We start from the raw sequence: 12,533 nt of genomic DNA on the forward strand, positions 1-12,533 counted from the left end.
AGAATGAAAGGAGAATTCAAGAGTAATAGAGTACTTTCTATTTTTGTTTGGTAAATCAAGATGTGATTTCCTTTCCTTCCTTCCTTCCTTCCTTCCTTCCTTCCTTCCTTCCTTCCTTCCTTCCTTCCTTCCTTCCATCCTTCCTTCCTTCCTTCCTTCCTTCCTTCCTTCCTTCCTTCCTTCCTTCCTCCCTCCCTCCCTCCCTTCCTTCTTTCTTTTTTTCAGGTATCACTAATTTACCATGACATGCTTAGTTGCTGACTCCAGAATAATCTTAGTATTGTTTCAACAAACCTGTCCATAAACCACTATCAAGATTTCAGAGTCCGAAGAGCAGTAAAACCTATTTTCTATCCCTCACGTAAATGCTGCCTGGAAAACGTAAAGGAAAATCGTATTCAAATGACTAGTGATTGTAACTCAGACTATGTTACCAGAGATATGAATAAACATCTTAGATAAAATTTACAAGTTTAAATAGCTCTCTCCTCTCTGATTTTCAGGGGATGTTTAAATGTAACTGCTCCTCCCTTTCTTATTTGTTTGGTTTTAATTCTTGCAAAAATGTGGATTAAAAGGGCATACCAGGTATAAGTTTAAATTTCTAATTCATGACAATTAATTTGGGAAAACCTAAAAGCAAATGATCATAGTAAGTAGGGCTAAAGAGTGTTGATTTTTACTTGATTCATATTAAGACATTTCCTTACATAGCCAAGTCATTGGATGTAATATTTTGAAAGAATATATATTACAAATTTCCTTGTTTAATCTCCCTCTTCTATATATAAGAAACTTGAGACTTAGGGCAAATTTGTATTATGAAAATGAAATAAAGATTAATAATATTAAACTGTGTTATAGAAAATATAAATATCCAATATCTAAAAAAAACCAAAATCTTTAGAAATAATTTTTAAATGTTCACATTTAAGTTCAAATAACCAAGTCAATTACTTTGTCTTTACTAATTACACTTTAAAACTACATGCTGCAAATAGGTGTTTATTATCAAGTTGAGTTTTTACATGATCTTTTCTGATCTATTTATAATGATGTTTTCTATCGATATATGTGCCAGAATATTTTGGAAACTGCAGTTTTGCCCTTTAGGCAAAGAGAATAGGAATGGCCAAGTAACAAAACAGCAACAACAAACAGAAATAATAATCAGTATGTTGGTATCATGACAACTAGTGAAATCACACATATATGCAAACATAAACACACACATACACACACACTCAGGACATTATAAGGGCTATTTTTATTTGTGTTACCTTGAAATATATAGTTTAGGATAAAAGCCAGTACAAAGTCAACAGCTATAGGGACCTAAGAGTTTCTGGAATCATTAGAAATTGTACTGCTTTACCAAAATAAATTTATATGATTAATTCTAGAGTTACTCTCTCTCTGTTAAATTATTTTGGCCATTTAAAAAAATAGATTTATCATTTTGTAAACTGCTTGACTCATTCTTATCTTAATAAAAGACATCATATGTTATAACAGGATAATCTTGGTTCTGGGATGTGATTGGCAGTTAATATTAAGAATATGAGTATGGGTGTGTCTGGGTGGCTCAGTTGGTTGGGTATCCAACTCTTGATTGACTCGGGTCATGATCTCAGGTCCTAGGATTGAGCCCTGTGTCAGGCTTTGTGCTCAGCAGGGAGTCTGCCTGAGTATTTCTTTCCCTCTCTCCCTCCCCCTCTTGCACTCTCTCTCTTTCTCGAGTAAATAAATAAATCTTAAAAAAAAAAAAAAAAAGAATATGAGTATGTAAAGAAGTGAATCTTTGAGAAAATCCAAATGGGTTTACTCAATATAAGCATAATGTCTTTTTAAATTTCAATCTTTTAAAAAAAAATTATACTACTGAACTTTAATACTACATACATATTTATTTCTCTAACAATGTTGGCTTCAATTCACCTCAGCAATTATTTATTGAGTATAATGTGTTTGCCTATCTACTGAAAAATGTAGAAAGATGGGAAAGACAAATTTCTGATGTTGTGGAGCAATAAGTCTAGTAGTGACAAATGTTCTACACTGAACATATATATATATATATATATATATATATAAAGATTAAGATAAAAGCCATATAACATATGGAAGTAGAAAAAAAATCATATAGATAGCTGACTAAAGTGCACAGTCTTAATATATGCTTTGCAAAACAAAAGGCAAGTAAAGCAGAAAAAGAGAGATAATTTAATAGCATGCTGATTACTCTTGCTACTCAATAGGAATGTGTCAGGGCATTGATGGTTGAAGTAAATCAACTCTAATTTGGTCTTCTCTCCATTTCTGAGTGAATTCACTATAAAATTCCATTTTGCATTTGCATTCCTTATTTTATGCTAAACAGTATTTTCTTAATAGCATAGCTATATGTACAAATTTTCATCAGAACTATATACACAGAACCTTGTATATTGAGTTTAATGGATGATTTTCAGTGGCCATTTTGAACACATGGGGTTTTAGTGTTATTTGCTGAATCTAATCCACACATAACATGCAACTCCTATGTAAAGTCATAAAGTCAGGAAAGGGTGGGATTTGCCCCAGAAGCAATAATAAGGCAGTCTGAAGTCACAGTTCATGAAATGTTGACTGCTAATTCATGAGGTGTCTCTTAATCTTAAACAATAGAGAACCATTGAAAGATTTTGAGAAAGTATGTGCTCAGGTTGCAGTTTATGAGGTAAGAGGGAGCCAAAGCTATGTGTAGAATGGATTGAAGTCAATTATTGTCAGAGGAAAACACAGTAGACCACACAGTGGTTGAAGGACAGATAATGTAGGTTTACCATATGCTGTGCTATGTGAGTGGAAAGAGCAAAATGGGTGATGGTACAGAAATTGTAGACATGACATCAGTAGGACGTAAAAATGGTGACAAGTTAGGATGTCAAAAGGCACTTTCTGCTTTAAATCCAAATGTTTAGGGGATTGAAAATGTTTCTAACATAAATAGAGAAATGTGGAAAAATTTCTGGCTTCAGAAAAAAAGTGGGATGTTCAGCATAGCATTGGAAAAAAATGAGTTTGAAGTATGGGGTGAATTCCAGTGCGGATTTGGGAGATGTTTACTTGGAAGTGATGATTGAAACTTTGGGAACAGAAGAGATTGCTATGGATATCTTGCAGAAAGATGAGAAGGAGCAAAACAAATTAAGAGAAAAATCTACACAATGTCTGAAACACATGCATTCAACAAGTTTTTTTGTTTGTTTTGTTTTTGTTTTTTACCTTAATGTAAGGGGCAGGCAACGAGAAGTGAAATTAAAAAAAAAAAAAAAAAGGAATCTAAATGGTAAATGAATAGAAAACAATCCATATGGGAGCTCATAAGAAAAGGTTTCAAAGAGAGGACATGTATTGCAGAGAAAAGTCAAATCTTACAGAGAAAGAAGTCAAAATGCAGTATTAATAGTCAAAGTTATCATTCATCAAGCTCATATTGTGTTCTAGGCACTGACTGCATGTTCTATTTACGATGATGATGATATCATTATCAACATCCTCATTATCTCTATTTTACAGATTAGAAAACTGAAAGTTAGAGAGGTTTGGTAATTTATCTGAACTCACATAGTTATTATCCCTGGTAACCACTGAAAAAGCAATTTCCATCAAAGGTAGAGATAGGGTGTTAGACTGCAAAAGGTGAAAGAATGAATGAGTGAAAGAAAGACATCTAGATGCACTAAACAAGATTATTTGATGAAGGGAAGGAGGAAGACAGAAAAAAAATAATAAATTCAAAAAAATGCTTTTGAGGTTATTGGACTAGATATTTTATAGAGAGGAAGAAAAGTTAATGTGGAGAAAAGAATTGAAAGCATAAGCAAGAAAAGTGACTAAGGTACCATAGGAAGTAAGAGGTCATAGGATCAATATCTAAAGAAAAGCCTTTCTGGGCAAAAATACTTTCTTCTTCAGTTCAAGATTGAAGAGAACAGAGATAGCCTACAGCAAATGTTTAAAACTGCCACAGGAAGAAATCAAAAGAGAAATATATAAGTCTAATAAGCAATATACTAAGCACTATATTAGTTTCACAACACATAGACAATGGAGTGCTCGCCACATTATTTTCATCAGAAATAAGTAAAACTATTCCATAGGGTTGGTTATGGGGGGGGGGGTCAGTGCTGTATTTAGAAATTCTTCATAAACAGTTCATCATATAATTCCAACAAAATCACTATCCTACTGTAGGAAATTTTTGGTTCTAATTATTCCAGATTGCTTTTAAACAATGATTAAATTCATCATTTCACTTTGAATTTATTGATACAACAATGGGGAAGGAAAACAAAACAATGTAATCACAGAAAAGAGTAACACTTTGCAGTTCACAGAAGCCCACAGAGAATTTTCATTACACAGAGCAAGCTGTTTGCTAAGCCAATGTCAGAGTTAAATCCCCATGTGTGGCAGTTGTTAGTTTTGTTACCTCTTTTGCTAAAGAGCATTTAATCCTTAATTCTTAACCTTACCCTGGGACCTGACTTGAAAATGTATGTTGCTTTCCAATGGAATCTTGAGTGAAAATTATATGGGTCAGCCTCAATCTACCATCACTTTTGGAAAAACAGTCAATCATAAGAATGGACTGTACAAGTATGACAATGTCTCACTCTTCTTCCCTAGTCATCCATTCCCCCTATTCAGAGACAAACATTGATAACAAGGTCTTGTGAATTCTCTAGAAATATGTTTTTATTATAAAATACTTCTATAAAAAAGTGTTATATACTATGCTCCCTATTGTTTTCCTTCACTTTCTACTCAACACTTAATCACAAGAAACGTCCATGCAGTGATTTCCAATCTTTAAAGTTGCTGCAAGGTATTTTACTGTATGGATATACCATAATGTTCCCAATAAGTGCACTATTTTGGCCTATTTAGGTTGTTTGTAACACTTAGCTATTAAAAACAATTTAGCAATGAATAGCAATATCAAAGATGTTCAACATCATATGTCATTAAATAAATGTAAATTAAAACAACGAGATATCACCTCACACCTATTAGAATGATGAAAAACCAAAATACTGATACAACAAATGCTGGTGAGGATATGGAGAAATAAGAACTCCTCATTCATTGCTGGTGGGAATGCAAAATTGTTCAGCCACTCAGGAAGACAGTACGGCAGTTTCTTAAAAAATTAAACACATTTTTACCATATGATTCAGCAATTGTGCTCTGTGGTATTTACTTAAATGAGTTGAAAACTTGTGTCTACACAAAAACCTATACACAGATATTTATAGCAGATGTTTATATCATAATTGCCAAAACTTGGAAGCAACCAAGATATCTTTCAGTAGATGAATGGATAAAAAAAAAGAAGTGGTACATCCAGACAATGGGATATTATTCATTGCGAAAAAGAAATGAGCTCTCAAGTCACGAAAGAACATGGAGGGAAATTAAATGCATATTGCTAAGTGAAAGAAGAAGCCAGTCTGAAAAGGTTACATACTAATGATTCCAACTATATCATATCTGGAAACAGCAAAACTAGAGACAGTAAAAACGTTAGTGGTTTCCAGGGGTTGGGGATATGAATAGGCAGAACACAGAGGATTTTTAGGGCAGTGAAACCACTCTGTACGATACTATGGTGCTACATGGCATATCATTACACATTTTTCCAAATCCATAGTTTGTACAACACCAAGAAGTAAATTCTAATGTAAACTACGAACTTTGGGTGATGTGTCAAAGTAGGAATGCAAGTTCATCAACTGTAATAAATCATTCTGTTGTGGGATGCTGTTAGTAAAGGAAGTTGTGTGTGTGTGTAGGGGAAACGGGGTACATGGGAATTCTGTTCTTCCCTCTCACTTTTATTATGAATCTAAAACTGTTCTAAAACTTCAGTCTACTAAAAAAAAAAGGCTTTCACAGAAATTTAATTGTGCAGTATATCCCATGTCATTCAGTTCTAAATATTTAAATATATATATCTATATATATATATCTATATATTAGGGTTTCTTTATTAATCTATTGATTAGTTTGAAGTATGATTTTAGTTTTCAAATTCATGGTCTTCTAATCTTTTTTTAAAGATTTTATTTCTTTATTTTAGAGAGAGAGAGAGAGAGAGAGGAGCAGGGGGAGGGGCAGAGGAAGAGGCAGAAATAGATTCTGCACTGAGCAGGGAGCCTGATGCGGGGCTCGATCCCAGGACCCTGGGATCATGACCTGAGCCAAAGGCAGACATTTAACCAACTAAGCCACCCAGGTGCCCTGGCTTTCTAATCTTTTTGATGCTGAATTCTAATTTGACTTTTGTGTATGGAGAATGCTTTCTGTAGATTGTCAATTATTTGTGGTACAGGTAAGGGTATCTATATACTTACTGACTTAAGTTTATTGAATGCATTATTCAAATCTTTAAAAAATATAATTTAAATGAATATCTTTGTACACATCACCCTTCCAATGCATTAAGTATATTTGTAGGATAAAGTCTTAGAGGTGGAATTGTGAAAGTGTATTTATATTTTAAACATAGATACATATTGCTAAATGGCCCTCCTTATAGGTTCATCAATATTTACTGACATCAGTGTCTGCTTCATCTACTCTCACCAACATAGGGTATTATTGGTTTTGTTAATAATCACCAATCTGATTTTGAAAAAAAAAAAAAAATGCAGGGACGCCTGGGTGGCTCAGTTGGTTAAGCGTCTGTCTTCAGCTCAGGTCCTGATCCCAGGGTTCCTTGCTCAGCAGGGAGCCTGCTTTTCCCTCTGCCTGCCGCTCTCTCTCTCTCTCTCTCTCTCTCTCTGACAAAATAAATAAATAAAATCTTGAAAAAAAAAAGGAAAGAAAAAAATGCAATCCTACTAAAGACTTGACTTTCTCCCATGAGTGCGGGTGATTGTCTTTTCACTTGTTTAACAGACTTTTGTATTTCTTTTTCTGTGAACTTTGCCCACTTTTATATGGGTAGTTGGTCTTTTAAAAAAATGATACCAAAGAGTTATTATGTATCAGAATATATAATTATGATCTGTGTTGCAAATATTTCCCCTATTTATTCTGTATTAACTACCTTCTTCAGTTTGGGACCATATTCACTTATTTGTTTTTTTTTAATTTTATTATGTTATGTCACCATACAATACATCATTGGTTTTTGATGTGGTGATCCACGATCCATATTCACTTTTAAAGAGAGGAGGATTTTTTTTTTCATAGAGAATTGTTCATTTAATATTTGTTGGATTTGTTCATGCTTTGTCTAGAATGGTGGTAGTGATGGTCATCAGAGACAAAGTTTATAATTTTTGTGTGTATGGGAGGCACTAACTTTGGGCAGTTATAAAACCAATACTATGTTGCTTAAAACAATAGCTTAAAGGCTTTTATTCCTTTTGAATGCTCTGAAGGAGATGAAACAGCATTGTAACAATGTTCCTTAGATATCTGGTAGAATTTTTCTACTGGACTTGGAACTTTTGGAAGAATGATGAGAGGGGACAGATACTGATTTTTTTTTTCCTTTTTGTTATAAATAAATCACCTGCACTTTCCCTTCTAGAATAAGTTGTGAAGTGCATATTTATGAATGCATGATTTTATTAATACAGGTTTTTTATTCATTTCTATGACACTGCATAGTTTCTTTAATTTGTATAATTTTTTAGCATCTCTAATTAATTTCACATTCTCATTTACATACTGGATTTTCAGTAGGTTTTCTTTATTAGGTCAGTTAATGTATTAGCAATTTTGGTTATTCTTTCAAAAACTTAATTCTTGAATTTTCAAATCATGCTATTTTTCTTTCTCTTTTCTAAATTTAAAAATTAATCTGTTTTTCTGTTTTCCTTTGGTTTGTTGTTATGTCCTAACTTCTTGAGTTAGATGTTGCACTAGTTAGGATAAGATGAGCTGCAGTAACAAACTAAAACCTGTATATATGCTCTTTAGACCCATAATTTAAAAGGTCACTGGGACAGGAGAAAAAAGAGCAGGAGGATGCTCACTTTCTAGCTTAAGTGCTTTAGCATGGAAGTGATATAGTCCATTGGCTAGAGCTAGTCGCCTGGCCGCAATCTAACTGCAAGAGAGTTGAGAAATAAAGCGTAAGGAGAACTGGTGAATACTGTCTCTCCTACATATTGTTAAAAAATATGTTTTAAAATTTGTTAATGTAAATATAGGTATCTAAAAAGTCTTAGAACAGTTTTAAACTTTAATAAATTTAAAAATATGTTACAAGTAAAAATATTATTTGAAAGTTTATCTGAATTTATTATACTTTTGTAAATGGAGTTTTAATTACATGCAATTTTGTAAATTTAGAATATAACACTTTTAACATTAACATTTTTTTGTTTCATGTCCTCTAGTTGAAGATGGCAAACTACTAGAAACTATTAGAAAAAAAACTTAAACATTCATTATTCAAGATTCACAAAACTAACAACATGTTAAATATAAATAATTAAAGTTTCAGATGATGTTTTCAGTGATTTTATAGCATTTATACTTCTGAAGTTATTAAAGGTTAAAACATCACTAAGAGTTTGGGACATCACATAAAATGTGCAAAGTTATGAATTTTTCCTTTGAGCAATGCTTTATTTATATTCCATGTGGTCTGATATATACAAATCTTTATTTTCTAAAATTTCTACAACTTCAGTTTGATTCCCTCTAGAATTAAGATAATGAGTGTTTTTATTTTTAAAAAATATTTCATGAGCTTTATAAAAGAAGTTCATTTTTTTTTACTTCTAAGAATAGAATTATACTTAGGGATATTCTTTTCCATTTTTTTTTTCTCTTTGAGGATCTCAAACATACTTATTTTAATTATTTTTTTTAGATGTCATTTAAACATCTCATTTTCATTTAATCTTGAGTAAATTCATTTTATGATTGATTTTTGATGGCTGGTTTTACTAGAGATGGTTTTTTTCATGGATTTTAGAAATTTCTTTTCAATCTCATCTTGGATAGGAGTTTTCAATTTTCTCTCTGACTTTATGTGTTTACTCATCACTGTGTACAGGTATTGCTGCTTCTAGTTCAACCCACTCCATCACTGCCCCACTCTTGGTTCAAAAATACATCCTGTATTTGTCTTTTTATCACTTTCAGTCCCTAAGCTAGCCAGAGGCTTGGCATGATTGCCATGCTTATGTCCTCCCATCTCTCTAGGCACACAACTTCATTTAAGTAACCATCCTAGGAAGCAACCAGCAGTAATTTTTCTCCCCCTCTTTTCAAAAGCAAAGGAGTCCCATTCCAGTTTCTGATTTTCAACAGTGAGCCTGGCTTCAGTCCCCAACTTCACGTGGGACAGCTTTATTTCCCATTAAACCTAAGATCTGAACACCTGTTCATCTCTACTGGCCTCCAACTCTAATCCAATCAGGCATCCAGATTCAACCCAGCTCACCATTTGTTATTCTATTTTATTTCAGTTCATCAGAGATATATTTTGTCAATATGACCATATCTCTCTCATTTTCTTCTGTTCTATCATCATTTTTATGTGTTTTTAACAAAGTGTGAACTTAAAATTACATCTTTATGAATTTTTTTCTTATCCCTTCTTAATGACATTAGAGTAGTTCATTGTGTGAATGCACTATAATTATTAAGTAGTTCCCCTAATGATGGGAAATTCACTATTTCTAGTTTGGGGGCTATTAAAACAAAATGTTGCACTGAAAATCTTTCTGTATATATATTCATTTTTTTAAAATTTTATTTATTTATTTGAGAGAGAGAGAGTGATCTTAGCCAAAAGGCCGAGAAGCGATTGGGCTACTAATTAAATTAAAGTAAATTTAAAAATATCAAAAACATTATAGACATGTACATATATTTAATCTAATATTTATATATATGGCTCTTTTTAATATCTGCAATATTCATAAATATGCATATGTAATTATGAGTTATGACGCCTCAAATAGTTTGATATATTGTGGTTTACTATACTTAAGCCACAGATTAAATTAGAATCAGATTGATGGTTAAACTATTACCTTTCACATTTTGCTTTTATTTTTTATTCTATTTATTTTTACTTGTGTGTGTGTGAGAGAGAGGACTTAAATTCTACTCCTTCAGCAAATTTGTTATACAATGCAGTGTTATCAACTACAGTCACCATGTTATACTGTATTTCCCTCTGATAATGCAACATAAATTTTATTTCAGTTCTACTTTTTTACATTAAATTGTGGTTTGCGGGGCGCCTGGGTGGCTCAGTTGGTTAAGCGACTGCCTTCAGCTCAGGTCATGATCCCAGCGTCCTGGGATCGAGTCCCGCATCGGGCTCCCTGCTCTGCGGGGAACCTGCTTCTCCCTCTCCCACTCCCCCTGCTTATGTTCCCTCTCTCGCTGTGTCTCTCTCTGTCAAATAAATAAATAAAATCTTTTAAAAAAAATTGTGGTTTGCATGATGACTATTTGATACATATATGTGATGTTTCATATTAAATGGATAATCCAAATCCTAAATCAACACACATAAAATTGTCTCTCAGAATCCAATTTTCCAAAGATACCCAGCGTATGGAATCAAAATACACTATCCCCCAAATATGCTACTTTTACATAAGGATTATTTTCAGCTGAAAACATTTGAAGTTCAACAGATGTAGAAAGAAACCTTCCCATAGCTTCCTTAATCTGACTATAAGCATAAAACTTCTGAGAAATGAGGACTGCCATAAATCCTTTTGTAGAGAAGTTTTATGGCCATGGAGAAAATAGAAAACCAGTGCCACAATGGACCTGCACACATTTTATTAACTAGCCCTTATCGTCCATTAGTTCCCCCATATATTTACCTACCTACAACTTGCCATCCCTATAAACTCAAAGTCCTTTTCCTTTCTTTTCTCACCTTTCCACAAATTTACTATTATTTGTTAAGATTCTATATAAGCCCAAGTTCCAACCACCCCCTGGAGTTACTCATCACTGAGTTTTCCTACATGCGTGACGAATGTGTATATAAACTTGTTTTTTTCTTTCTTTTCTTATAATCTATCTGTTGTCTATCTGATTTAAAGGGCCCCAGTCAATGAATCTAATGTCGGTATAGAAAAAGGTTTTTCCTCCTTACATTATTATTTAACATGTTATTCATCTATTAAATTCCAATCAATACAGTATGTTCCAAAAAGATAATTTCTAAATTTAAAGTCACATTTTTTAACCAATAACCCCCAAACTAAGACACTTAATGTAACAATTGAAAAGAGTCACATAGGGCGCCTGGGTGGCTCAGTTGGTTAAGCGACTGCCTTCGGCTCAGGTCATGATCCTGGAGTCCCTGGATCGAGTCCCGCATGGGGCTCCCTGCTCGGCGGGGAGTCTGCTTCTCCCTCTGACCCTCCCCCCTCTCATGTGCTCTCTCTCATTCTCTCTCTCAAATAAATAAATAAAATCTTAAAAAAAAAAAAGAGTCACATAATTGTGAAAAATATTGTTGGAAAAGTAACTATTTTGAAAACACAGCTCCCTCATTAAGAATGAGCCTCAGGAGTATTTATTTCTCTATACCCATGTTAGCTTATATTTATCTCTTTATTTCTTAGTTAAATGCTTAATTGAAAACAGGAAGTGTGTCCAAATAAAGAAACACAATTTCTTTTTATATTTTTAGATGCCCATGGGCCATGTGGTTTCCAGAGTTTTGTTTAATCATAGCTGTGATAACTTTTCATTTCTACCTTTTGGTTCAAATACTTAATAAAGAGCAAAATGAATCACCAAGCGATTAGGCAATTCAAAAAACAATTTCACCTCATCCCAGAGATGATTCCATAATATGTCCTGAAATCTATAGGAATTGTTTCCATGGATTATTGGATTGATGATATAACCCATTTCACAATTATACCAGAGTAGTTCATTGTAATATTTTTTTTTTCACTAAACTTCAACTCATCATCTGGTATAAAGAGGAAAATATGTAAGTTGGTTTATTATGTCAGGTAGAACCTACTCTATGTAGAAAAACAAAATGGAACAGTTATAATAATAGAATAACATCATAAAAAAAAAAGCCACAATGACTTTCAAAACAATTCAGTTTTGAATGACAGTCATCACCTTTATCTTAATGAAATCTAGCAACAGCACAACCGAATTTAAGAATCTACTGTACTTGAAAATAATTGTATATAATTCTGCCTTTCCATTTCATTCATCTTCATGAAATTTTAGGGTGAGGATTTATCTGTGGAAAGAGGAATGCTGTCTGTGGGTTTAGCATACTTATCTCTTTCTGGAGTCTGGCATTTCAGACTCTGAATCCAGGATTGCATGGTCTCAAATCCCAATTCTCCCATGCTGTCTCTTTTGACTTTTTTTTAAACTTGAGCATGTTAAAAAGTTTTCTGGCCTTCAGGTTTTTCACTGTGAGTTGGGATGATGAGATGAGTTCACGGAGAAAACATTCTTTAGAGCGGTGCTGGGCCCATAGATAGTTCTCCATAAATGTTAGCTAGTAT

The 12,533-nt window shown here is 33.1% G+C and overlaps 1 protein-coding gene across 1 annotated transcript in view; it reads right to left on the reverse strand.

Annotated features, from left to right (window-relative positions):
- LRP1B (LDL receptor related protein 1B) overlaps nt 1–12,533 on the reverse strand; it is a 1,839,752-nt gene that overhangs the window by 641,662 nt on the left and 1,185,557 nt on the right. The window lies entirely within an intron of this gene.

The sequence above is a fragment of the Mirounga angustirostris genome, unplaced genomic scaffold (genome assembly GCF_029215605.1).
Source record: "Mirounga angustirostris isolate CCGP_5_RB_7025 unplaced genomic scaffold, mMirAng1.0.hap1 SCAF_3, whole genome shotgun sequence".
NCBI classification, from domain to species: domain Eukaryota; kingdom Metazoa; phylum Chordata; class Mammalia; order Carnivora; family Phocidae; genus Mirounga; species Mirounga angustirostris.